General features: G+C 38.8%; 2 protein-coding genes across 4 annotated transcripts in view; one reads left to right on the forward strand and one right to left on the reverse strand.

Moving 5' to 3' along the window:
- The window catches only part of CTNNA3 (catenin alpha 3), a 409,043-nt gene that overhangs the window by 268,064 nt on the left and 115,467 nt on the right, over window positions 1-25,512 (reverse strand). The window lies entirely within an intron of this gene.
- Window positions 1-25,512, forward strand: part of LRRTM3 (leucine rich repeat transmembrane neuronal 3) — an 84,162-nt gene that overhangs the window by 52,176 nt on the left and 6,474 nt on the right. The gene's annotated exons all lie outside the window — the stretch shown is intronic.

Genomic DNA, 25,512 nt, shown 5'->3' on the forward strand with positions numbered 1-25,512 from the left:
ATCACTTGTTTAATTCATTTCAAGTAATTCACCCCTAGTGCACCTAATGTAATTAAGATACTCCCAGTGCTGTTCTCCACTGCATTGTGTCAAGTGCTGCACTTAAACCTGCATCAAGGTCACCTTCCCCCATAACTCTCAGAATTCCAAATCACCACACAATAAAAAATCTCTGCTGTCAGTGACTGAGCAGATTTATAATATTTTTAACATCCTAACAGAAATGCAGATTTGTGACACCTCAAATAGAGGCCAGATTTTAAGTTACTAGGCACGTAGGAATATTAGACACATTCAAAATGAGCTGCAGCACTTCCCACATTCCATAAAAGTCTGCTTCCTCAGTGGCTCTTACAGGTGTTTAGAGACGTACATAAACTTGCTGGCAAAGAAGAAATCACTCACTATACTAAAACTACCTCACCTTAAGATATTTTCTCCGGCCTATTTTAAATACTGTCAAAGGGCGTTTCTGAGGCACTGAAATTATATGAACACATCACAGTAAGAAGCAAAATTATGGCATGTATAAAATAGGACAAGTTCCAATACTGCAATTAGCTTCACAATGGTAGGCTGGCTGGCCTGCAGAGACCTCTTTCAGTCAGTGGAGCTCCAAAATGAACGTGCATCTAGCAGATCAAAATCCATTAAATAGGGCATTTTATAATTTCCATTTTTGCATTTCCACTGTACATGTAGTATATGGAAATAAATACATGGCAGAAAATGTATTTGTTTCCTCTAAATTAGCTTTTATTAGACTTTAAAAGACTGAAAAATTATCAGTATCACAAATCAGTGTTTGCTTCGTGAAAGGTCACAATCCTTCAGATTTCCTTTGTCCAACCCTATGTCCCATATTGGGGCCTAAATAATATTTTCAAGCCGTTTCCTCAAATTTAAGGCTTCTGGAAAATAGAGATGCTAAGAATGGTACCAGGGCATTTATCTCTACCCATATTTTTCAGTCTAGCTAATTAAAGAACATCTGTTCCTGCCCACTGAAATCCATACCTCCGAAAGAACCCATATTCTGCATGTTCCTGGATATTTAGCTCTTCACCCACAAACTGCATTGCTACTGACCTCTTCCTGCTGTAGAGCACTGCCAGCAAGATTATCCAGAGGCTCTTCAAGTAATAGCCCCCCATTTCAGAAACCAAACCATAAAACCACTACACAAATATCATACTACAGTTTTACTATTTCATTCTTCAAGTCTGTCATAAAGATAAATGCAAGCTATTGAAGGGGTCAGTAATATTTTTACTGTCCTAGCATTTTTGTAGCTTATACTGCAGGATAGCAGCCCCCGGTGAACTTGAACAGATCACAAAGAACATAATCTTTTCACTAGAGCACTTATTTTAGAAAGGCTGGAAGAGAAATCCTTTGATCCAGAGGGATAATACTTTAGAGTAGACCAAATGATATTTTTCTAAATTCCATCACTGGGCCAGAAAGATTGACTTAATCAGTCAGGATTTCCGGAACTCCTCCATTTCTACTTTTCTTTTGATCAGGCTGTATGTGTTAAGATGCAATAACTCCAGGCAGGCCAAATTTATGCACAAGCTTCTTTGAACTTCAAACAAGCTTGCTGGACCCTTTAAATTCAATTTTATCTGCAACGCAATTATGGAGAAGTTGTTCTCTCTCCTCCCCTCAAGAAAATACATTTCCATTTGCATCATCTCATAATTTCATATAACCTCTCGTGGAATCCTATTTCCCTTGTCAAATGTGATCAGTTTCCTTAGGAAAGTTATAGACTGGAGTTAGCAAAGTATTTATTCACAAAGCTTTCTGTAGTATATGTCCCAGGAAAGATGATTTCAGGATTTAAAATAATTCCATCATTGTCATGTATGAAAACCTGGAAATGTAGCTCCTAAGTTTTGCACTACATTCAGTTTAGTTCTCGCTGAGATCTCATAGGAAAATCACGTGCCTCAGAAATAAAATGGCTTATTATAACTTGTTATATGCTAGAGTTGTGTAGGAAGCCAATCTTAGAAGCAAGCTACTTGTGACAAAAATCAGACCACTATCATTCTGCTAACAGCAGATGTAGCACCTGCAGTGAACACCTGAGTACAACACAGGAAAGAATTGTAAGCAAACTCTGTAGATATCCATGCTACACCGTAGCAGAGAACTCTGGCAGCGGGAAGCTGCTGTTTCAAGGTGATACAATATTAAACAAAATAATTACTGAATTGTCTTCTGCCATAGTTGTAACTCAAATACAAAACCCACTTTGTTTCTATTGTAGGCCAAGATGGTGAAGACCTTCTTTTAGTATAGCACATTGCTGCTGAAAAGTCACCAAGTGCACCCTCATTCTCACAACACTATCAACCTGTCCTAGATCAGTCTGACAGACTTACAGAGATTCCACAAGATCCCTACACGAACTGCTCCAATGTTTTGCTATTGAAAAGCCTGTTGCTCCTTGTCCTATCCATCTCAGTCCAGGAAGCAAGCCTCTTCCTCTCAATGCAGTGTTAAGCCCCATGTACATTATCCACCAGGACTGCCATCAGTTAATAATATTGCAGATATGGAAATAAGGATGGAAACTTCCCACATCTTTGTGCTTGGAGAAGCAGCTCAGGCTAACTGTCCTGCACACAGGCTCTACCTACACATTGATTCCCTTACATACCGTACCATCCTATGCAGGCATCCTGGTGAGCTCAAACTGTGAATCTGATTTAATTACCTGAATTACAGAACACTAATAAATCTTTCCCAATAAAACTTTACTGTCTTTGCCAATAACTTAGCACTCTACAAGCCTGAGCAAAACTGTTTTAGAAAAAAAATTAAGATGTATCTTGAGGCCAGTTAGCAACTCCTGAACTTCAAACTGAATTTTTGCAATTGTATGGACCTATGCTCTCTGAAAAAAGTAGATGGAATAGACAGCAATTACAGAATCACCCCACTGTTCTACATGCAGTTACAGATACCCTCCTAGCAACTGAATTATTTCGTTTACAAAGAGATCTAATAGTGAGAATTTTTTAATCCCTTCTGAATTTGTCCATAAGCAAAGTAGCCTATGTCAGCTCTACACTGCTTTGCCACTCATTTTACTACAGTACTGCAGCATCCAGGAGTGTATTGCCAGAGTTAAGAAAGGAGCATTACTAAAAAAGATGCCTACCTTCCAAAGAAAAACTCAGTAGCATAGAATAGCTATACTTAATTTTGCAAATTTCCTGAGGTATTTTGATAAGGGTGGTGAATTTATTAAGCCCAAATGAAATATATCGTCAGATTAACCCCCTGTTTTCCTTTTACATCTACTGTAACTAGCATAAACGGGGTCAAATCAGTCCTGATTTATGATGCTTTAAGTGGGAGAATAATTAAATCCATTGTCCCGCTCTCCCAGAAATAAACTATTCTAAGTTGAAAAATATTCCATCTCAAATTTTTTGTAATTCAAACACGAAAGGCCCTGTGCTATCCATCCTACAGGTCTGTCTCCTCCAATTACTGTTACCACTTTCACCAAGGTCTCTTTCTTCAGGGTAGAGATAAACTAAATTAGAACTTCTACAGAGAACAGAGAGAAAAGGTAGTTGTCTATTTTGAGCAAAATATTACCTCAGAAAAGCAGTTCAAGATGAAGTACAAATAGTCTCTTCTCCTAGAAATGCCTCTCTCAAGAGAAAATATGATCTTCTATTTCCAATGATCCACCAAGAATCAACACAAAGAAATATTCCTCGGACCTACAGGCCACCCACAAAGATGCTGCAGCAAGATGCAAAGCAGAATTTCCAATGTTTTAAGACTGTTGTATGTGCTACCCTTCAGTCACTCAGCCTCTAAATCCATTCCCAGGTTGCAGGCTACCCAGCATTTTCTTACAGCAGAGCTATGCCATATGCTGTAAGGTAGATGTTTATGACAAAGGATGCTGTTCTCAGCTTTCAGGCACATCTTTTCCCACTATTTCAATTAAGGTGTGGTTTTCGTGTTTGACAGTTTAACTCCTGATCACACCTATGATCTTCTTAACATATACACTAACATAGACTGCAAAGATTCCTGAATACAGGGTTTCTCAGTCAGTCACAGAAATTTTGGGGAGGGGGTTGGTCATCTATGGCCAGAAGAGCAAAATCATTCCTTTACTTGCTCCCCATTTGTTAAAGACGGTTTGTTAAGCTTTCCTAGATCAGATAATTCCTTATTTATCAGGTGACTGTGATACCTGCTTTTGGAGAGACTACCAGCACAACTACAGGACTTAATTTCAGCCAGTCAGTTATGGCTCCATTTGGAGTGCTAGCACAACAGAGAGGTGAAAAGAAAACAGAACTGAGCAGATGGAACTTTGGCAAGAATGCCTCTGATCCCACACAAAACACAGATCTCTCCAAATTCTCTTTTAACCCATTTATTGGCTCTATTTTGCTACCTAACAAGGACTATCCTCACTCAAGTATATTTCTTTGATGTATAGTTTCTAATTCTGGAAACAATCAGCAGCTTTGCCTTATCTAGGAGCTTCTGAGTTTGGTTGTTTGCTTTAAGGGCGTTAGAATGCCAGCTCGAACTACAACAACAAAGTCTTTTTATCCTCTATGAGAAAATGTTTACATCAAACCAACCCTTGGAAACAGATTAAGGGGAATTCTTTTGTTCACATTCAAAACATCTCTGAAAAGTTACCTTTTACAAAAAGGCTGGAAGAATGTGGGGAGATCACCTTGTTCACCACTTGCCCCAGCAGGAATGTCCATGATGCTGTCATCCTTGACAGAAGTGCTGCTAATCTGACTTGCTTCCTCTGGAGTACACTTCACTATTTCCTCCAACAATCTATTACAGTACTGAATTATTCCTAACATGAAAAGTTTAATCCTATTTAAGACCTTTTTCTTGTTTTACCCACCACTGTGATGGAGGACAGGTATGTCTTTCTTTCTTTCTTTGCAGCAGCACTTTATGTATCTGAAGGGTTTTTGTCATATCTTGTTTCATCTTTTAACTAAAGACTCCAACTTATTTCCCTAACTAATTATCTCTCGACTGATTTCTCCTGATGCTGTCCCTTCAGAAAATCTCTGATTATTTTGATTCTTTCTTTAACTACACTGCTCAATCTTGGACAAGATTTCTTTCCAGCCAAAACCTCACCAGTGCTGGACAGAGTAAAAGAATTACTAGACATGCTTTGAGAGGGAACTACCTAATATGCCATGCCTGTTTCATAACAGCACGACAATGCTGACTGACATGTCCTGTTAAGGCACAATCACTTTCTTATTCAGCTGCCACTTACCCAGTTGTTTCTCACTCTATGAGGACACAGCTGACTAGTCTCACATGAGGGCAGGCACCCTGTCTTTTCAAACCACCTCTCCCATTTGCCAGTGAATTTGTCCTCCAACATGCCCACAGTCTCACCCTACAAATTTAGTACTCAGCTCCATTAAGAAGCTGTCTTATGACCAAAATACCTAGGAGAAACTTCTGCAGGACTTTATTTCCTTCATTCTTCCAACCTAAGAGTGAGACTGTACAGCTCATTGATTCATTTTGTTCTCCCACCTGCATTTCAGAACATAACAAATAAGGTCACCTTCCAGTTCACATTCCCTAACATGCCCTCTTTCAATTTCAGGTTTTTAGTATAGTATCATAGTCAAATTACCATACACTAACAGATCTATTTCAATAACCCACTTTATTGCAATTTTTTCAACTTAGTAACATGTATGCAATGCATAAATAACTAGAAAGACAGTCTACGCTACAAATACATCAAAACTCTATTTTCTAAATACACTGCTAAAACAAGTATCATACGCAAAACAGACATGCAGAGTTCCTCTCGAGTGTTTGTAGTCTGCATGGCTACCAGGTAGAAAGCTGTGATTATGACACTGTAGCCTCTTGAGTCACTGAGTGCCACAATGAGTTGAAACACAAAATGTTTAGGTGTTATGGCACATGCCCTTAGTAGATTTCCTCAGTCAGGCCTGCCTGCTGCCTCTGGTCAACACATGCTGGACCTGCTGAGCCAAATGCACCCAGCAATTAATCGCACACATTCCCCCACTGGAAGTATGCCAGCTCTGCAGCTCAGGAGCACACAGTGATCTCTGAGGAAATACTCATGCATACAGCTTTGAAATCATCTCTCTCTCGTCCTAATATACATGAATCTGAAAATGCATACAAGAACATACAGAAATCAAATACAAAAGAGAAGAAACTATGAATAGAATAAAACCTAATTCACTTACCATGCATTTGTCTATGACTACTGTGAAAATCCACTTACCACGCATGTGTCTATGGCTACATTTGTAGCTGTAAGCTGAGAATGAAGCAGACTCTTTTTAAAGCTTATCAGAAGGAATAGTCATTAACGACATACCTTGACTTTAAAAGTAAATATAAGAAAGCTGGAAACTAAAGTTCCTGAAGCAACTGAAACTCTGTCATATTTTATGTGTGCGTTAGGGTGAAAAGCTAAAATACAGGGATGCACAAATGGAGAGAATGATAAAAACCACCATGAAATAGTATAACAGCACAGTATTTCAACATGGCTAGGATTCATCAGATTTCAGGTTCAGTTCCCTCCTGAAAAGGCAGTATACCTCTAGAGAATTGAGACCTGCATCTATGAACACAAGGGACTTCCTTAAAAAAATTGAGGAAATTATATGGCTCTTTCATCTTGACAGGTTTGAAACCTCTGTTAGTACAATTACACTGGCCACATGGAGCACAGTTGTACACAGAGGAACAATTCTTCACAACTGGACCACTTCTGCTATGAATTAGTGCCCTGCTTAGCTTAAAATTGCGATGTTAATGAAAAGTGGCACCAATTACAACAGGAGCAGATGTTCCTTGTAACACTTTTACATACCTAACAGACATTATCATAACCAATTAATAAGCAGTTCAAAGCTGGGCTATTACACACACCACAGAATCAACCAGACTGGAAGAGACTTCCAAGATCATCAAGTCCAAACGATCACCTAACCCTAACTAATCAACTAGACCATGGCACTAAGTGCCTCATCCAGTCTTTTCTTGAACACCTCCAGGGATGTCAACCCCACCACCTCCCTGGGCAGCCCATTCCAATGGGCAATCACTCTTTCTGTGAAGAACTTCTTTCTAAGATCAAGCCTAAGCTTCCCCCTACACAGCTTGAGACTGTGTCCTCTTGTTCTGTTGCTGGTTGCCTGGGAGAAGAAACCAACCCCCACCTGGCTACAACCACCCTTTAGGTAGTTGTAGACAGCAATAAGGTCTCTGTGTCATTCAACATACAGCTTGCTCTGTGTTATTCGACATATTCATTTGGAAAAGATGTAATTAGCAGATGAATGCAAGTATGCAGAGGGGACCCAGGATGCTAGAAATGAAGGCAGTTTACAATCTGACTACAGCATTTAAAAATTCACCTACAATAAACAGATGCTGAGTGCTGTGAATAAAATGGGGTTTTGTTTGTGATCACCCACTGTCATGTAGTAAATCCTGATTTCACAACTTATTAGGAGATTTCTGAAATAACACCAAGTGAAACTGAAATCTCTTTCAATACTCTGAAATCTTGATTTAGTAAACTCTCTCATCCAGATTTCTAACAAATAAGTGATTTCAGCATGTATATACAAAAGGCCAACCTGGAATTGTGGGATTATTCAATGACAAATAATGTATTTGTCAAGAAGAGTGTCTGTCTCTTGCTGTTAATTCAGTAGCCAGATGAAAATATTATTTGATCAAAGCATCCATAATGCTTTAAAGGATAGCAACAGATTAGATAAAATACCAAGATGACAGATAAACCTTCAATTCTTTAGTTTATTTGAACACAGAGGTAACCTACTATAACAGATGTAAGGAGGTGCAACAAAAATATGAAACACCTATGAAACTGGTGAGAGACTGATGATGAAAAGAGAAAAGGAATATTTAATGATGGCTAGTTTAAAGATCCCCACCCTATACTTCAAACAAGTTAGATTTGCAATAAGCACCCAGTAACATTAGGAATAAATACATATGTAGTTCTCTTGCTGCTTAAACAAAACTAGTCTAAACAGCCTTTTCAATCTGAAGAACAGGAGCTTTAACTTCTGTATTCTACAGATACCACAGGCAACAGCTTAAACGAACCAAAAACAAACAAAAAAGTACAGAAATTTTATGCTAATTTATTTTCTGCACAGAAACTTTCACACAAAAGTAATGCAATTTCTGTTATTTCAGTACAGATTTATGTGTAAAGAAGCTGTCAGTTCCTTAGTTCAGATTACAAAGGCTGAACTATACTGGAGGCCTGAACTCCCCCTCTAGTGGCAATCAGCATTAGATTTGTTCTAAACAAAGCATTTTTTGATGCTTTTTCAGACATCTGGTAAAAACTCTTTGCATAAACTATTAACTGGTACATCAGAAAAGCGCTTTACCCAAAACCATAGAGAGATAATATTTTATAATGCAACAATATCAGACTTCTTTTATATTTGGCATGTATGGCAACAGTTGTACTGCATCTTTGCTAAGTAGGTCACCATAAATACTTTGAAATATGTTACATTTGTGAAATCTGAAAATAAGGATCGCAGGTGGGAACAATCACACTTTGACAATTTTGCATCTTGATACACAACCACTCACCTTATATTCATAGCAAATACTTCTCCAAATAGTGAAAAGAGCCAAAATTACGGAGTTCAACATAGCATACAGACCAGCTGATTTAAAGACCCCATAATACTCTTTAGCTGTGATGCTTATGTAACTATCATGCTACTGTAGGATGTTATAGGATGGGTAATGGAGCAGTCTGCCTGCTTAGGTGATGGAGGAGTCCCTTTGACTGCAAAGTAATGCCAACTATTATTCAGGAAGCTAATCACGGCTTATCTGCCAAAAACCTTCTAAAAATTAGATACCATACTTTCCTGGTTTGCATTGAAAACTACTCATCAAAAGTAAAGATCCTAGAAGTTTTGAATACATTCTTAAATAACTGAGGAAAAAATGGATGTTATACACACACTTACCCTCTTATCCACACAGGTAACAGTTTCCCTTTCCTGCCAGCCACAGCTTCTCAATGAGGCAGACTCTGAGGCAGTCAGGACACTAGGTAAGGAGGAGAACATAGAGATCTCCTCTTTCTGCCCCAGTGTCAGTGCTGCTGTTCCTGTAACAAGCAACCCAAACGTTCACTTCATGACCTGGCTTTGGACTTCCTGAGTGACACCAAACGTAGTATCATATACTTGGGTTGGGGTTGTGTTGTTTGGTTTGGTTTTCTGTTGTAGGTGTTTTTTTCATAATATAACAAGAATAGTTTGCTATCTTCAAAAGAAATGCAGAAATAAAAAGAAATTTTTCTTCCTGAGACATGGTGAGCAGGTCCCACCCAGTTTTATGGCACCTTAATATCACCTTTGGGTAATTTGGATGAGATAGGGTTAACACTGGAGACATTCTTTATTTCACTGTTGCACATTCTGTCTGAAATGGTGATGCAGTGCTGAGCAAGGGAAAAGATGGCTGGCAGAAGTATGAGTCTTTTAATTATAAGAAGCTACATCCTGGCTGGGACTTTATGTTAAACAATTTGCTGGTTAAGCAACCACCTGTTCCATCAAGTTAGAGTTGGCCACGATTAAAGAAAAACATTTAGAGAGGCAGATGAGAAGTATTAATAGTCCTCCAGCATTGGAAAAAATAAAAAAGGAACATGCAGTTCTACACATCAAAGCAGAAGATTCCACAAAATTCAGTAAAAAAAACATTTGTTGCATATATTATAGATGTAGAATGAGCATGTTCCTGATTACAGAGACAGACAAAAAGCTCTGCCAATCCTCATGTTACCCTCTCCATATAATGGAGCTCTTACAAGCAAGAGAGATACTTTGCCCCATGCAGTCCAAAGGGCCACCCAGTCACTAAGGAGCACAGTTAAGTAAGAAGAGATGCTGTGTTACCTCAGGGAAAGGAGGAAAGGAAAGAGAAAAGCATCTACCTGAAAAGAGAAATTCAGCATGATACTGGCACAGGCCTCAATATATTACAATCACTGCACAGCAGGGAGATTAAAAAGGAGCTTGACCAAGATGAACACCACTGAAGAGCTATATCAATAAATTATAAAATGCTTTAAAAAACATTAATAAATGCACAATATTTCTCAGGAAAACTGCTTCATTGATGGAGGGAATTTCTACACAACGGTGTTTTGAACAAGGAAATTAATGAAGATACATAGTTTGGCAATGGCAAAGGTTACCATAACTCTGAAAAGCTCAAACTGTTCTCACTGCACTAGTGTGCCCACTTGGATACCTACAGAAGCTTAGCTTTTTACAATTTTTTTCACTGGAGATCCTGTCACAGCAAAATCATGATGCTTCTCATATTTTGGTTAAGATGCAATTTTCTACTTTCCTTTATCTATGTGAGCAAGCTGCAAGGGTTAATGATTTCCTTGCACTAGGCATGAGATTTTTGTAGAGCTCACGCTGGCTTTAATGCTGGGCTGTGAGCATCAGATCAATGTCATTCAGACCTTGGGGGCAGCAGAGCAGTACCAGTGAAAGTACAGTAAATGCAGCGAGAATATCAACCTGGTTTCTCACATGCAGTAAAAATGCTATAGTCTAGAGACTATGTGTTTGCTACAGGGAAGCAAAGAGGTGATATAAAGCAGTAGCACAGGTTGCTCAAACATCTCCAGGGGAAGAAAGGAACTAAAAGGACAGATAGATTAAGAATAGAGACCAGAATGCTTTAAGGACATTTTTTTAGTCTCTCCTAATTTTCTTTTTATTCAAAAAACATGCATGGAAGCACACCAGATTAATTGAACACAAACAGAATATAAAGAATCTCAGAAAATGAATATCCTATCAGGCTGCAGGAATTTTTCTTATGGATTAAAACAGACCATGTCATGAAGAACAAATAACTGTTTTTACAAAAAAAAAAAAAAAGAAAAAAAGAAAAAAAAAGAAAAAAGTATCATTTATTCAAAGTGCATGACTACTTTTCAGAAAGCAAATTCATAGGAGTGTTTTGAAAGCTCTCCTGCAATTTTTACATTTAGTGCATAAAGTGAATGACAGCATGTACTGGAAAAGCTGGATATCTAGGATGCTGGGTGGCATGTCTTACAGATATAAACTGAGTTAAAAATCAATTGTTCTTCCTTTCCTTGCTGCACTCTCTCCAAGATTCCATCTTATCTCTGGAAGGGGTTGCAAAGAATTTTTCCATCCCTTCTACAGTACCATCCAGACAACAGTGACACTGAATACAGTGGGGCTTAGCATTTTGCTTTCTTACTTTCAAACCACAAGTTATTATTTCTATGTAAGTCAATTTTCAGCTATCACTGCTACAAGATTTAGAAGACACTGCATGTAAATCTTCAATGTAGGACACAGAACAATGGAGAAAGGAATTAGTCCAACCCTGACTGAGCTCACTTATGAACAAAAGACAATGGGGCTGGCAGCTTTATTGAGGCACACAGACCTAATGTGACCATACTGCTGCTGAGGTTTGAGTTAGCAGCTGTGTAGCACACCATGGAATACAGAAACTCTCTTAAGACCATTTTAATTGGACTGCAGGCTAAGAGATTTAATTCCACAAGTAAATCCCCTTTGCTCAGTATTTTCAGTTATCCAGAATCAATGCTTTTTGCTGTACTGCCAAGGACACCACCTTCAGATATGACATGTTTTTAATAACTTAGGGAATAGTGAAAACATTGATAGAGAAAATACAAGGTACTGTTTGAAGTGGCAGAAAACCTACTAACGATTACATTGTGTTGATAGCAAAGCAAGAGCATTTTTGGGGGCAATCACTGGAGCGTTATTCAATCTCCACACTAGATTGTTTTAAAGTAACTTCCTTCCCACATCAGCATTCACTTATTACAGAAATTTGTGCATGTGAAATTAGTGCATTTGCCTTCAACAAACAATAATTTCCCTGTATCTTTCAAAAATCATTATGACTCAATTATCTGATCACCACTCTCTCCAAGAAAGTGCCAAACCAAGAGTTTTCACCAAGTCCTGAAACAGACCTAAGAAAAAGTAATCTTCTCTGGGCAGCACTTTGCCTTCTCCAGACCCAATTCCTATCAGGGCTAAATCCAGAGCACAGATAAAGATTGTGGCTGCCTAGAAAGCATTGTGGAAGAAAATCAGAAATGAGGACCCACCTGTGTGGCTGGGACACAAAACCACTGTGGAGACACAAAGATTCTTAGGTGACCAACATCAGCTACCCAACTAAGGAATTGGTGCCAGAGACTCAGTGTGTAAAGGAATGAATTGTATCAACAACACTGAAGTCTACATTACCCTCCCTGTAATCGAATCCTTTCCTTGAACAACATTACTACTTTTGAATCCTTATGTGATTTATAGAATGTATTAACATTTGTGACGTTAGAGAAACAATGACTGTACAATCCATTGCTAGAAAACTAACATGTGATCCACACCAGTCAGCTTCACTAGCTTCAGGGTAAAAAGCCTTTCATAAGGAATTTTCCAACACAGATTTAGAAGACTGGCAGATTTCTGTACCAGGCATCTGTGTCCTTGGTTAGCTCAGCTCAATAGTTCTCTGCTCATATAATTTTAATGTGCAAAGCACAGAACCAAAAGGATCAAAACAATAAATAGCAAACCATTCTTTTAAAAAGCAGCAAACGTCTCTGTCTCATGAACTTACATAAAATACTTTTCCTTTTCTAATACCACCCTAAAAAACTTCTGCCCAAGTATTTTAAAATGTGGTTTGTCCATTTAATTCAGTGGTACCTGTGATAGCTGATTGTGGAGTTTGGTCTGTGTGAGCCCATCTGGTGTGCATATTAAAGCATGCAAACACGGATTTTGAAAGAGTTCTACTAGAAATTAATTATGTTCTGGTCATTCTCATGCAAATTCTTGTAATTAAAAGTTTTACACAAAGGTTTTCAAAGAAGACAGATGCAAAGAGGGATTTATAAGAAGTAAAGTTAGCCAAGACAATTCTCCATGGAATCACAAAGTAGTCTCTCAAAAGATACAGGCTTATCAAGCACTTGTACTAGCACTTATTCAGGTCTTCTCAGATTCTTTGGACAAAATGTAGAGCTATCAGCACATGTAACCAGTGTTGTTAGAGAACATCTATCTATCTATCTTCTATTTCTGTATTGTTCACCACCACTTAATCCAGCTTCCAGATCCAATCACCACTTAGCAGAGCAGATGGATTCCCTGAAAGTCAAACTAAGATGCTTCTGAGCTCACAAATAACACAGAACTGCAGCATCCCAGGAACCGACCAAGATGACTTGGGGTTCCCACCTCTGGTCCACACACATTAGCATCCACTTCAATGCCACTTAAGATCATAGTTCTGTTGATGAGGCCTTGAACCTACAGCTTGACTTCTAAAGTCACACCTGTAAATACTACTTTGAACATGCAGTACTTTCATGGAGGATGGTCCAAATGCATGCCAGCATTCTCTAATTCAGAAGCAGTTTTTCAGAAGTGATCTGGTATTGCCCAAGATTGAAAAACCACAAGAGCACTTCACAGTGACTAACCAAATGGAGGAAAATGCTGCTTGAGCTGTGACTCAAATGCAAGTAAGCTGTTACTATTGTACTGCCAGCAATAGCATGCAAGAGAATGACATCCCGAAGACCTTTTGACCTTTTTGTTTATTTATGGCTAACACAGATAATAAAACAGGAAGACACATTACCCATGACTTTTGCCTTAAAACTCCTCCTTCTACATATAACAGGTAGCAACCAAGCCCTTCATATAAGACAAGTCAAAGTCTACACCCTTTTTTCTCACTATGCCCCAAAAGAGAGAACCCAGAAAATCCTAAGGAAATTGAAAACAGAAAAAGGGGCCCCTGCCACATACTGGTGCATAACCAGACAATCCTGGCTGAAGCAGACAGATGATAAAGAAGTGATTATCTATATTCTTTCATGACAACTTAAGTCTTTCATTAGTAACAGCCAGTTACTAGTGTTAGTACTAATAGTAACTCAATCTATTGTTGCTACATAGCCTTTTGTGTCTGAATCTGATGTCTCAGACAAGACGTAACAGTGCTTTGCAAATACCATGATGCTAATGACATGATCTGCTCTCAGCAAAGGCACCAATCCTTGGAATTATTCTCAAGGTACTCAGAATTGGTCAAAAACTCATGGATTGATTTTTCCATTAAAAAATTCCAATAAATGATTTTTTTTTTAAATCCAATAAATAAAATGTGTTTACAAAATTTTTTAAATTAGAAAAATCTATCCACAGTAATTCACCAGAACACTTGTATTAGACAAAAATGTTCTAATTATTTGTTGTGGTTTTTTCTTTTGTTTTAATTTTAAAACTATAATTAACTTTGCAAAAATCAGTTTTGATCATTTGCATTGTTGTAAATTTAATTATTAATAGAGCATGCAACAAAAACAGCTAGGACTTCCAAAGTCCTAAAGTATTTTTCATTCCAGTTCATTGTCTATCCAAAATCTTTCATTTTTTAAAATTTCCATCTAGGTGAAAGTTCATATTCTATCCTCAGAAGCTGCCCAGATCTAGTGCAGATAGAGAATGCAGGCTCAGAATGTACATTTCTGCACATTCTGAAAGCAGCACTATGGCATTACCTCTAACATGCACACACCCATTAACATGGATGGCTCCACATTATAGTATTCCTCGATTACATAGGGTAAGTTATTACCATCAGGGTCTTCCAGTCCTGTCCCTGCTATCATGACTACCTGTGGGAAGCAAATCCTGACCCTAGGCCAAGCAGAGCTATGGACATCTGGTACACCTGTATTTCATTTTCCCTTGTACACAGCTGGCCTACTTTACTATTCCTAGATCCCAAGCCCCCTAAGTTGTCTTGGTTTGTACAGTCTTCTTGTTCGAACAGCAGTTAATCTACCTGAGCAGAAGAACCTCTCCTCTTGTCAATTCTGTGGAAGTTTCCATACAGAATTACAGAAATGGCATTTATTTATTATCCTTTCTGTAATATTTTCAGCTTATTTCAAAAATATTAAGGCTTCATTCTTTTTCTCCAGGCCAGTCCTGTTAGAATTGCTGGCATGCTGCTCATCATTCCATTTTGTGTGTTCCTTTAAACTCATGTTGGGATCATGCTACATACGTGGGCTTTTTAAAAACTGTTTAACTTGTGGTTGAATGTTCTGAAGACGACCACTCTCTGCCTACTCACAATACCAAAAAAAAAAAAAAAGTTGCTTTCTTTAGGTCCAAGTGGAGTCATGTTGCTGTGATAAAGAGAACAAGCTAACCAAAATAGCTATGCAGTACTTATTGATGTCTCTTTCCACAGGCAATAAAAGAAAGTAAACATATTTCCATGACTGGGCACTAGAAAAGATCGAAATGACTGGGTTTAACTGACTAGTTCTAAATCAATATCCTAAACAATTATCATTTCCCATACCAATTGAGGATTTCTTTAAAGAGGAAATGCACTTTACTTCAACAAATCTGAAAGGAATACCACTGACATCAGCAGGAGGATGGCGTTTTAAGGTCCACTTGTCAAAAAAGCCAGGAAGGGGCATAATAACCCAGATACAGACTGAAAGAGGCTTTTCTTTATATTAGTCCTATTTGAGTTCATGTACCCGGAGGGCTATAAAGGAGTCAGATGTACAGAGATAACCCAGCAGCCTGCTAATGGCTTTTAGTAACTGCCACATTGGGCCAAGCAAATGAGCCACCTGGATATCTAAAGCTCCCAATTCCAGTTCTAATTCTATGAACCACGCAAATCAGCAATTAAGGTCATCTTTAATGAACCCAGAATGCATATGACAACTTTTCCATGATTTTGTGGTTTTGTTAGAAGTACTCAGCTTTGGTCCCTTGCTCTGTCATAGTGCATTCTCTATGCTCCCATACTTACTATTGTTTTCCTGAAAACGACACAGTAACTAGTGCAGCACCTAAGAGTGAAAAGGGTGAATAACAGCAGGTTTATCAAGAAACTGCCACTTTATGCTTTGAATGTTTGGCCTGGATTTTAAATGATTATTAATAAATAGGCAAATATTGCAGTCCTACATTGAATAATTGCTTGATTATGAGGAAATGTACAAACATCTCGCTCAAGTGCCATGCAAATATCTTAAGAGCAGTGAAACTGATGCATATGTTATAAACATTTTAACAAGTGCAAATATGAATTCTTTGTATCAACAGAAATAATCTGGTATGTACTGCTTAGGAATGTAACAGAGCTTTTTCTTCCTAGAATTATATAGTGATAAAATATAATACAATGGCCACTGACAGAGGGAAATAAATTTAAAAAAAAAGAAAATTATTTCCTTAGCACAAATATTAAATAATGTAGAGGATGTCGTGGTTACTACTGCCACATCAGAAAATAACAATATTATATTTATCAAGTAAACATAGAGAACTTAGTAAGAACGTTTCCTGGGAATTGAAAGAACCATTCACCTCATGCTCGCCATCCATGAGCTATATAAATTATAATATAAATTATAATGATATAATATATAAATTATATTAACTCCTGATCCTGTTTTTCAAATTGCATCTGGTATTAGCCTTCTGTTCTACTATCATTCAATTTTGAGCAAAGATCTTTCTTTAATTTACTTAAATAATTACAGAGGGCTTATTCACTAATGTAAGCGGAAATACTTCACTCAGATGAGTTTCATAAAATTGAAGCATTTTGTAGAAATAAAACACTGCCCACTGAGTCTGTTAAAACAGTATTTTATTTGAACATTCAATGCAAGTTTACTTATTTTTTTTCACTTAGATAGATTGATCTCTATTAATTTTATAAGTTTCCAGTTAGATATTCAGTTTAAATACTTCTGTGTTTTGAGATGGTTCTCCCAATATCCTTTAGGAAGCCTCTACTGTCTTGGTGAATGTGTCAATCTATCACTAACAAAGAAAGTAAAGTTAATTCCAAAAGAGCCTCCCCTAAAACTGCACTAGTAGTATGCCATCATTCAAAAGTTTTTTTTTTAAGATGTATGAAAATGTATTTGTTCAAATAATTAGAAAAGAACAACATGCTGATGTCTAAAGTGTAATGGCAACTATATGGAGAGTTAGTATTTTGCCTATTTATTTATTCTTTGAATAGCCAGATGATGACCCAATTCTTTCCAATCTTTGAGGAACACAAGCCCACCTCACAGAACAAGAACTCCTTCCCTCTAACCATTCCTTTGTGTCTGTGTACACCCAAGTGGTATCTCCTCAACTTGTCTCCTGCACTCTCCATTCTGTGTTGTCTTCCCACCGCCTGAGGTTCAGTGTAACACTCACTGTACACTGCAGCATGTAAACACTGATAGCACCAAGCTGCCTCTAGCCAAGCCAGGGGCTCCCAGCTCTTGCTTCTTCAGCGAAGTGTACTTCAGAGTAACAACAACAGAAGCAAAAGCTAGCCTTTTATCAGCATGGTGGGGAGTGGGAACAAGAAAGGAAGGATGAGAGAAGAATATGTGGAATCCTGTACCACATTTTTCGATGAGAACAGATGCACTATACACTACAAAATAGATTTAAAAAATAAAACACTTCCTACAATGAAGATTAAACCATTTAAGATTCAACAAATGATTGAATCCCAAGGGAATCTGTCTATGCCTTCCAACTAATTTAAAGATCTACATGCAAAACTCAGCATGTGGAGCAAATTTGGATTTCAGTCAAGTACTTCAAAGGACTTCGGGACCAGAAAAATCAGCAAATGGATTAAAGCAGTCTCAGTATAGGTTTTCTATCTCTGAAAAATATGTCCAGATTAATCATTGAATAATATTATTCACAGCACAAGCTGATGTAATCTATGAACCTAAGTTAGATTTTCAAATTAATAAATTTGATTGAAAACACCATGTCTGAAAGGACACCACTCCATGGAAACCGGTTGCTCAAAACATAAAAAGGCGAATTTCACAACACAATTTAGAACTAAGTTTATATCTCCAAAGAGACATTTTCATCATATGCCTTCTCAATTGATCCACACATGCCATATATATCCATTTAAGTGTGCTTTGGCCAACTTCCAATACTGATCAGTGTTGCCTCACAAAATAATGAAACAGTAGATCAAGGTATCAAAGAAGGGGTAAGGTGAGGTTGAGGGCTTATGTTTTGTTTTTTTTTTAAACCTTCCTTACACACTTTCTAAGGCTTCTAGGACTTGAGATTTCATTACACAGGCATATTCCGGTTATCACTGACCATCAAATGCTTCACTATCATGGAAGGTTGTCTGAGAGAGCTGACAGCAATCATGCTCATCAGAAGAGTGTAACAGCAGAGATCTGCTGTACCAGCTGAAGAACATCCTGACTGAAACAAGCTAAGGTTATAAAATTGAGTATGGCTGCATCTGCATGAAGGGTTTTGCCAACATATGTCTGTGGTTGAAAGTACATGGAGAAATTTCAGTTACAGGAACACTGTGGAAGGAATTCTGTCAGCTACAGACAACCTTTTTTCCAGAAATGTCAGGAAAAGAGGACCGAAAGCATCAGGTCTTGGTTGGTGGTTTTGGTGGTTTTTAAACTGATACCTGTGATAAATAAAGATAGGGGAAGTAGTTTTGCTTCAGCTAATTAAGAGTACAGGTGAGCAAGTGGGAGGAATGCGAGGATCCTACCCCCAAGGTGGGATCTGAGGACATTTCATGTCGGGTCAGGTACTGGTCCCTAGACACAGGTGCAGTGTGTCTGGGACACTTGAGTTCAGAAGTTCAAGCATCCACTGAACCCTGAAGAGACCACCACCAGACATGCAGTGGCAAGAATTCCTGTTGTGGAGCAGAGGTTCTTTGTACTTGGATCCAATGAGGATGTTGCACAGGAAAGGGTCCTGTAACAAGGGTGGGTTAGAAGAGCCCCCAAGTGGGGGAAGGAAAGGTGTACATGTAGGAAAGCATGTACCCAGCACTGTAAATAAACTTTCTTTAACAGACTTTGTTCCTCAACAAAATTTTAAGAGTGAGCTTGTTTCTCACAGTATCCCATTTTAATTTCAGTGAAATTCAAACTAAATACATCAACTTTGTCTTCAGCTCAGTTTTCTATACACACAATTTTGAGAGAGAAAAATCAAACTAGCAGAGCAAATAAGGCCTCCTCCTTGCTCTTAGACATCATGCACATTCTTTTCCCTCCAAACCTATAAACCTTCTGGCCCTGTCATCTGTTGGCCCATACAATTACAATTTATACAAACACTGGATTAAGTACATGGATGTCTCAGCAGCTCATTACAGTAGGCTAGTCACAACTGCATGAAACACTTGTCAAGATCAGACTTAGAAGACTATGAAACCCCAGTCAAAAATCCATTCAAGCAGGAGAACTGTTTAAATGACAGAATTTCTAACTACAGCAGGTGGTTTCTCCGTGAGTTTGTCTCAACACCACCAGGCTTTCCTGTCTCCTTTCCTGGAGTCAGGAAAGCCTGTTTTGGGATATACGACTTAAGAGAACATATTATTAGGCACCTTACTGAAAAGAGGACAGTACAATAGAATACAAAGAGAAGCAAAGATAAATAAAATGACAGACTAATGACAGCCAATGACAATATAATTGGAACATGAAAAGATTACACAAATTATTAATATGGCTAATAAGAATGCTTCCTCTTAAAAACAAAATAGAGAGAAAGCAATAAAACAAGATAAATAAGAAGAGGTTAACAGCTGGGAAATAACAGAAAGTGAAAGGGCAAAGCAGAAAAAGGAAAACATCTATATCATCAGTACTACCAGGTTTCCTGCTATTTCCTAAAGTGCTATTGGAGCTTTAAGAACCTTCCCGAACTCAGGTTAAAATCAAGTCTTCATAGTTAGATGCAAAACCTGTATAATATTCCCTGACTGTTCACTGCCAAAAAGTAAACAGACTAAAGATTACCTCAACAAAAACACGCTTCTTAAGGCAGCATCATGGCTTCTTCAGAGTCTGACTTGTTCTGAGTAACGAGAGTCTCTTATACTTCAGCTTCTGGTTTACTGAGTGTTATTTGTTTTGCTGCCTGTTTATTTCTCTTAAACAAATCTGACGAAAAGTAATGAGATCACATCTTACAGCAGTTAGGGGATATTAAAATTGCCTGTCAAATTAAAATAATTAGAGAAGGATGATGACAATAAGAACATATTAATCACACTCTACACAAGCCTATCCAATATAGGAGAACAGGAGAATTTAACCTCTGAGGAACAAGAGTCCTCAAAAAAACCCTACTCGTAGACCTACAATAGACCAAAAAGTTCAACTATCAACCAAAACAATCATGCTTAATGGAAAGCTGTGGAAATAACTGCAAGCTGTGCCATAACTAATTAGATATTGGTCACATTCTTAGCAACTGTTGCTCATTAAGAGTAACACCACAGAGGAATACCACAGTAACATAGACTTTACTCTCGACAGAGCTTTCTTAAGTAACAAGTCTTCCTTTAGGTTTCTAGAAGACATTTTGCATAGTCAGGCCCCCTAGGTATTTGATTAAACAATGCACTCAAATGTTTAACTAAGCCAGGCTTGACCAAGTTTTTCTAAACTTAAACGTAATACACTGTTTCTTCAACTTTGCAATACAAGAGGGGGCTTTAAGGCAGATAGGTCTCCCTAAATATGAAACACATCTGTAGTGTAAATCAGATTAACTTCATTGGTTCCTCTCATTCAGCTCCTTTTCCCCCTACATACACCAGGAAAGTCTAGATTGCTTTTTAGTACCCTAAAACTTTCAGAAGAAAAAGGAAGCAGCTGCACCTGGCTTGTTCTAGAGCTTGTACACAAAACTTGCAAGTGTATGCATACAGCATACACACACATCTCCCTACATATGGATCGTAGGTACATAATCGATTCTCTTTGAGACATTCCTACCAATGAATTATTTATTTTTCAAAGGTGTCTTTTTTCACAAGCTTTTTATTCATGCCAAGTATTATTTTTTTAAGATTATCTACTGATTGCTAAATAATAAATTACAACTAAGATACAGCATGGTATCTTAGTTGTATGGTCCGATTCTCCAAGCTGCAACAATTTTACTCAGAAATAGCTAGCTTTATTCTACATGTAACAAAGGCTTGATATTTAATACTTGGAACAGAATCCATCCTTTATTCAGAATCTAAAGTGCAGGCTTTATCCATATTGATTTGCTCTTAGTCCCACAAAGTTCCAAGCCATCTTTTCTAAATGATACTTCAGTAACTATTCCTTCAGAGCAGAAGCACCAAGTTTTGTATGAAGTGAAAAGCAAAGGTCAGTGGTCAAGAGACATAGACCTAACTGTAATAACTGAACACCCATCATTATTAAATATTAGGAAGCAAATTTCAAACAATGCATCAACTAAAATGATAAATTTTGATTCATAATCACACACTCTCCATGTACTATATTAAAACTTGGACTGTAATAAAATCCCAAACTACAAGCTGTTAAAGTGAAAATAACAAACAAAATCAATAAAAAAACACAAATAAAAAACCCAAACCAAAAGAACCTACACACAAATAAAAACCAAAAAAAGCAGGGCAGATATTTTGCTTTTCAGGCAGAACAGTATTTATAACTTGTTCATTTTTAACATGAATGTCTAACTAAAATAAAAAGTACTACTGACTGCTTTCAAAGCCAAGCAATCAATTAAAGCTAATCAGGTCACAAGTTATTTTCATCCTATGATGAAAATTCTTTGCAGGAATCCTTCCTTCTTTGCAGGAAGGAAAGATGCTAAGCAAATGTCACCCTGTTCAAATTTTGAGACAATTAACAACATGTAAAACAAAATATGTACAACTACTAGGAAGCTACAGTACACTATTTCTTTGTCTGAATCAGAAAGGAAAAATATAACCTTTTTAGTTCTGCTTCCTCCTTTTCCTTATCTCTGCTTCTTAAAAAGTATGGGGTGATACCCTGTAGGAGCAGGTGTGTGCTTTGGTAAGCCCATTGTCAAAACCAGTATATTCAACCTGCTGAAAAATATTTGCCAATTATTTCTAGTTCATAATCAAGATACCAAGGAAGCTTTGCTTCCTCACTCTTGTCTTTCTCTGGTAAGATCATCACCGCCCAACAAAGATGTACAGCGATACATCTTTAGTTTCAGTTGCATTCTTTCTCATAGTGTGGTAACCACACCAATGGTTACCAATCTAGGTAACCACTGTCGAACACGTTGGAACAGAGAAATTACCAAACCCAAGCAGAGAACATGAAATATATCACTACTGTACTTTATTGTCCGTATTTACTGCAGAGAATAAAGATGACAGCAGAAAAAAAGTGCTCTTGAGCAAAAGAACTTATCACGTTGAAATAGCATACCACATCTGGGCAGATGTGTCCTTTGAACAGAAAACACAGGACTCCCTCACCAAGCAACCATTAACTTAACATTTGTGCGAAGACAAATTTTGGTATTCAACAAAAGCTATTGTTCCCGCTTACATTTTTGCTAGATTTTTAATTACATTCTAAATTGAGTAGCAATAAATTGAGAGAAGCAGAAAAGGCTTGAAAACAACTTTCCCTTTTCATTCCTTCACCTGTACAACTCCTCCCTGCCACTCACAACCAAAGCTGGGTGAGTTAATATTAATTCCCTGCCACACTTCATGCTGAAGTTCTCACCAGCTGATCTAAGAAGATGATGCCCTTTCCTAGGCTTTTAGTATTTGGACTTTTAAAGATTTAAATATGCAGACAACATTTAAAGAACAACCAGATAAGAATTTAGAAGTTTAAAGGAAAACTTTAAAAGTGACTAGCAATTTTTGCAGCCATCCATTTTTCAGCACTTTAAAGTGACCACAACTTAACCTAAGGTCCTCTTGCCTTAGAGCAAGGTTTCACAGTGTATGCAAATACCATCACCAAGGAAAAAAAATAACCTTCCCCCCCATGCTGAGTTACATTTTGGCAGAGGAGCTAGAAGGATCTGAACTGCAAATCCCTGACTGTCACAAACTTGCTCTAACAGGTTTATCTCTTCCTTTAAAGAAGCTTGAGTTTAATTCATAGAATCATAGAATCAGTCAGGGTTGGAAGGGACCACAAGGATCATCTAGTTCCAACCCCCCTGCCATGGGCAGGGACACCTCACACTACATCAGGCTGGCCAGAGCCTCATCCAGCCTGGCCTTAAACACCTCCAGGGATGGGGCCTCAACCATCTCCCTCAACAACCCACTCCAGGGTATTACCACTCATGGTGAAGAACTTCTTCCTCACGTCCAGCCTGAATCTCCCCACTTCCAGCCTTATTCCATTCCCCCTAGTCCTATCACTACCTCATATCCTAAAAAGTCCCTCCCCAGCTTTCTTGTAGGCCCCCTGCAGATACTGGAAAGCCACAACAAGGTCACCTTGGAGCCTTCTCTTCTCCAGACTGAACAGCCCCAACTCTCTCAGTCTCTCCTCATAGGAGAGGTGCTCCAGCCCTCTGATCATCCTGGTGGCCCTCATCTGGACACGTTCCAGCATGTCCATATCCTTCTTGTAATAGGGGCTCCAGAACTGGACACAGTACTCCAGGTGGGGTCTCACCAGAGCTGAGTAGAGGGGGAGAATCACCTCCCTTGACCTGCTGGCCACACTTCTCTTGATGCAGCCCAGGATCTGGTTGGCTTTCTGGGCTGCAAGTGCACATTGACAGCTCATGTTGAGCTTCTTGTTCACCAGCACCCCCAAGTCCCTCTCCTCAGGGCTGCTTTCTAGCCAGTCACTGCCCAGCCTGTATTTGTGCTTGGGATTGCCTCTTCCCAGATGCAGGACCCTGCACTTGGTCCTGTTGAACTTCATGAGGTTGGCTTGTGCCCACCTCTCCAGCCTGTCCAGGTCCCTCTGGATGGCTTCCCTTCCCTCCAGCCTGTCTGCTGCACCACACAGCTTGGTGTCATCAGCAAACTTGCTGAGGGTGCACTCAATGCCACTGTCCATGTCACCGACAAAGATGTTGAACGAGACTGGTCCCAGGAGTGAGCCCTGAGGGACTCCACTTGTCACTGGCCTTCACTGGGACATGGAGCCAGTAACAGCCACTCTTTGGGTGCAGCCATCAAGCCAGTTCTTTACCCATCTCGTGGTCCACCCATCAAACCCATGTGTCACCAGTTTGGAGACCAGGATGTGGTGCGGGACAGTGTCAAAGGCTTTGCTCAGGTCCAGTTGCTCGCCCCTCATCTATTCATGTTGTGACCTTGTCATAGAAGGCCACCAGGTTTGTCAGGCAGGATTTGCCCTTGGTGAAGCCATGCTGACTTGAGTGACAAGTCACCTCTTCACTATTCTTCTGTCTCAGTAGTGCCTCCAGGAGAATCTGCTCCATGACCTTACTGGGCACAGAGGTGAGACTGACTGGCCTGTAGTTCCCTGGTTCTTTCTTCTTACCCTTTTTGAAAATGGGAGTCATGTTTCCCCTTTTCCAGTCAGTGGAGATTTCCCCAGACTGCCAGGACTCTTGGAATATAATAGAGAGGGGTTTAGCAATCTCATCTGCCAGTTCTCTCAGTACCCATGGGTGTATCCCGTCAGGTCCCATGGACTTGAACACTTTCAGGTTCTTCAGGTGATCACAAACCTGATCTTCACTTATGATGGGCAGTTCTTCCTTCTGGTTCTTGCCATTAGCTTCCATGACTATTCCAGGAGTGTGGCTAGAGGCCCTTGCAGTGAAGACTGAGGTAAAGAAGTCATTGAGAACCTCAGCCTTTTCCAGGTCACTTGTGACCATTTCACCTGTTTCCTTTCTGAGGGGGCCCACACCTTCCCTAGTCTTCTTTTTACCATTAATATACCTGTAGAAATTCTTAGTGTTCGCTTTGACCTCCCTGGCTAGATTCAATTCAAACTGTGCTTTGGCTTTCCTAACCAGGTCTCTTGCTGCTCAGGCAGCTTCCTTATATACCACCCATTCGAGCTGTCCTTTCCTCCACTCCTTGTAGAGTTTCCTTTTAAGTGATACTTCCATTGTTTCACAGCACAGCATTTCTAAGTAAATACATGCTTGAAGAAGCAGACAATTAAAGAAATGGGGTGAGGACATAATCAGATTGGTACTTTCTTTTCATAACTATACCTACCAGACAGCTCTAGACCTTTCACAGAAAGTCACTGGTCATGCTACGCAAGCAAGAAAATAAGGGACTTGCTACATGTATGACCTGCCTAAACCACATAGAAGAAACACCGGGGTGCACAGGCAGGAGATGTAAGGGAAGGTACAGAGAGATCTTGCTACAGTTGTGTCCTAGGACTACACAAGAAATAGGGACTCAGATGCAAAAAGCAGTCAGTTAAGAAGCTTGAATGAGTGTTCAGCTAATTCTTGTGCAACATTATTCAATAAACCAGAACCC

The sequence above is a fragment of the Indicator indicator genome, chromosome 7, assembly GCF_027791375.1.
Source record: "Indicator indicator isolate 239-I01 chromosome 7, UM_Iind_1.1, whole genome shotgun sequence".
Taxonomy (NCBI): domain Eukaryota; kingdom Metazoa; phylum Chordata; class Aves; order Piciformes; family Indicatoridae; genus Indicator; species Indicator indicator.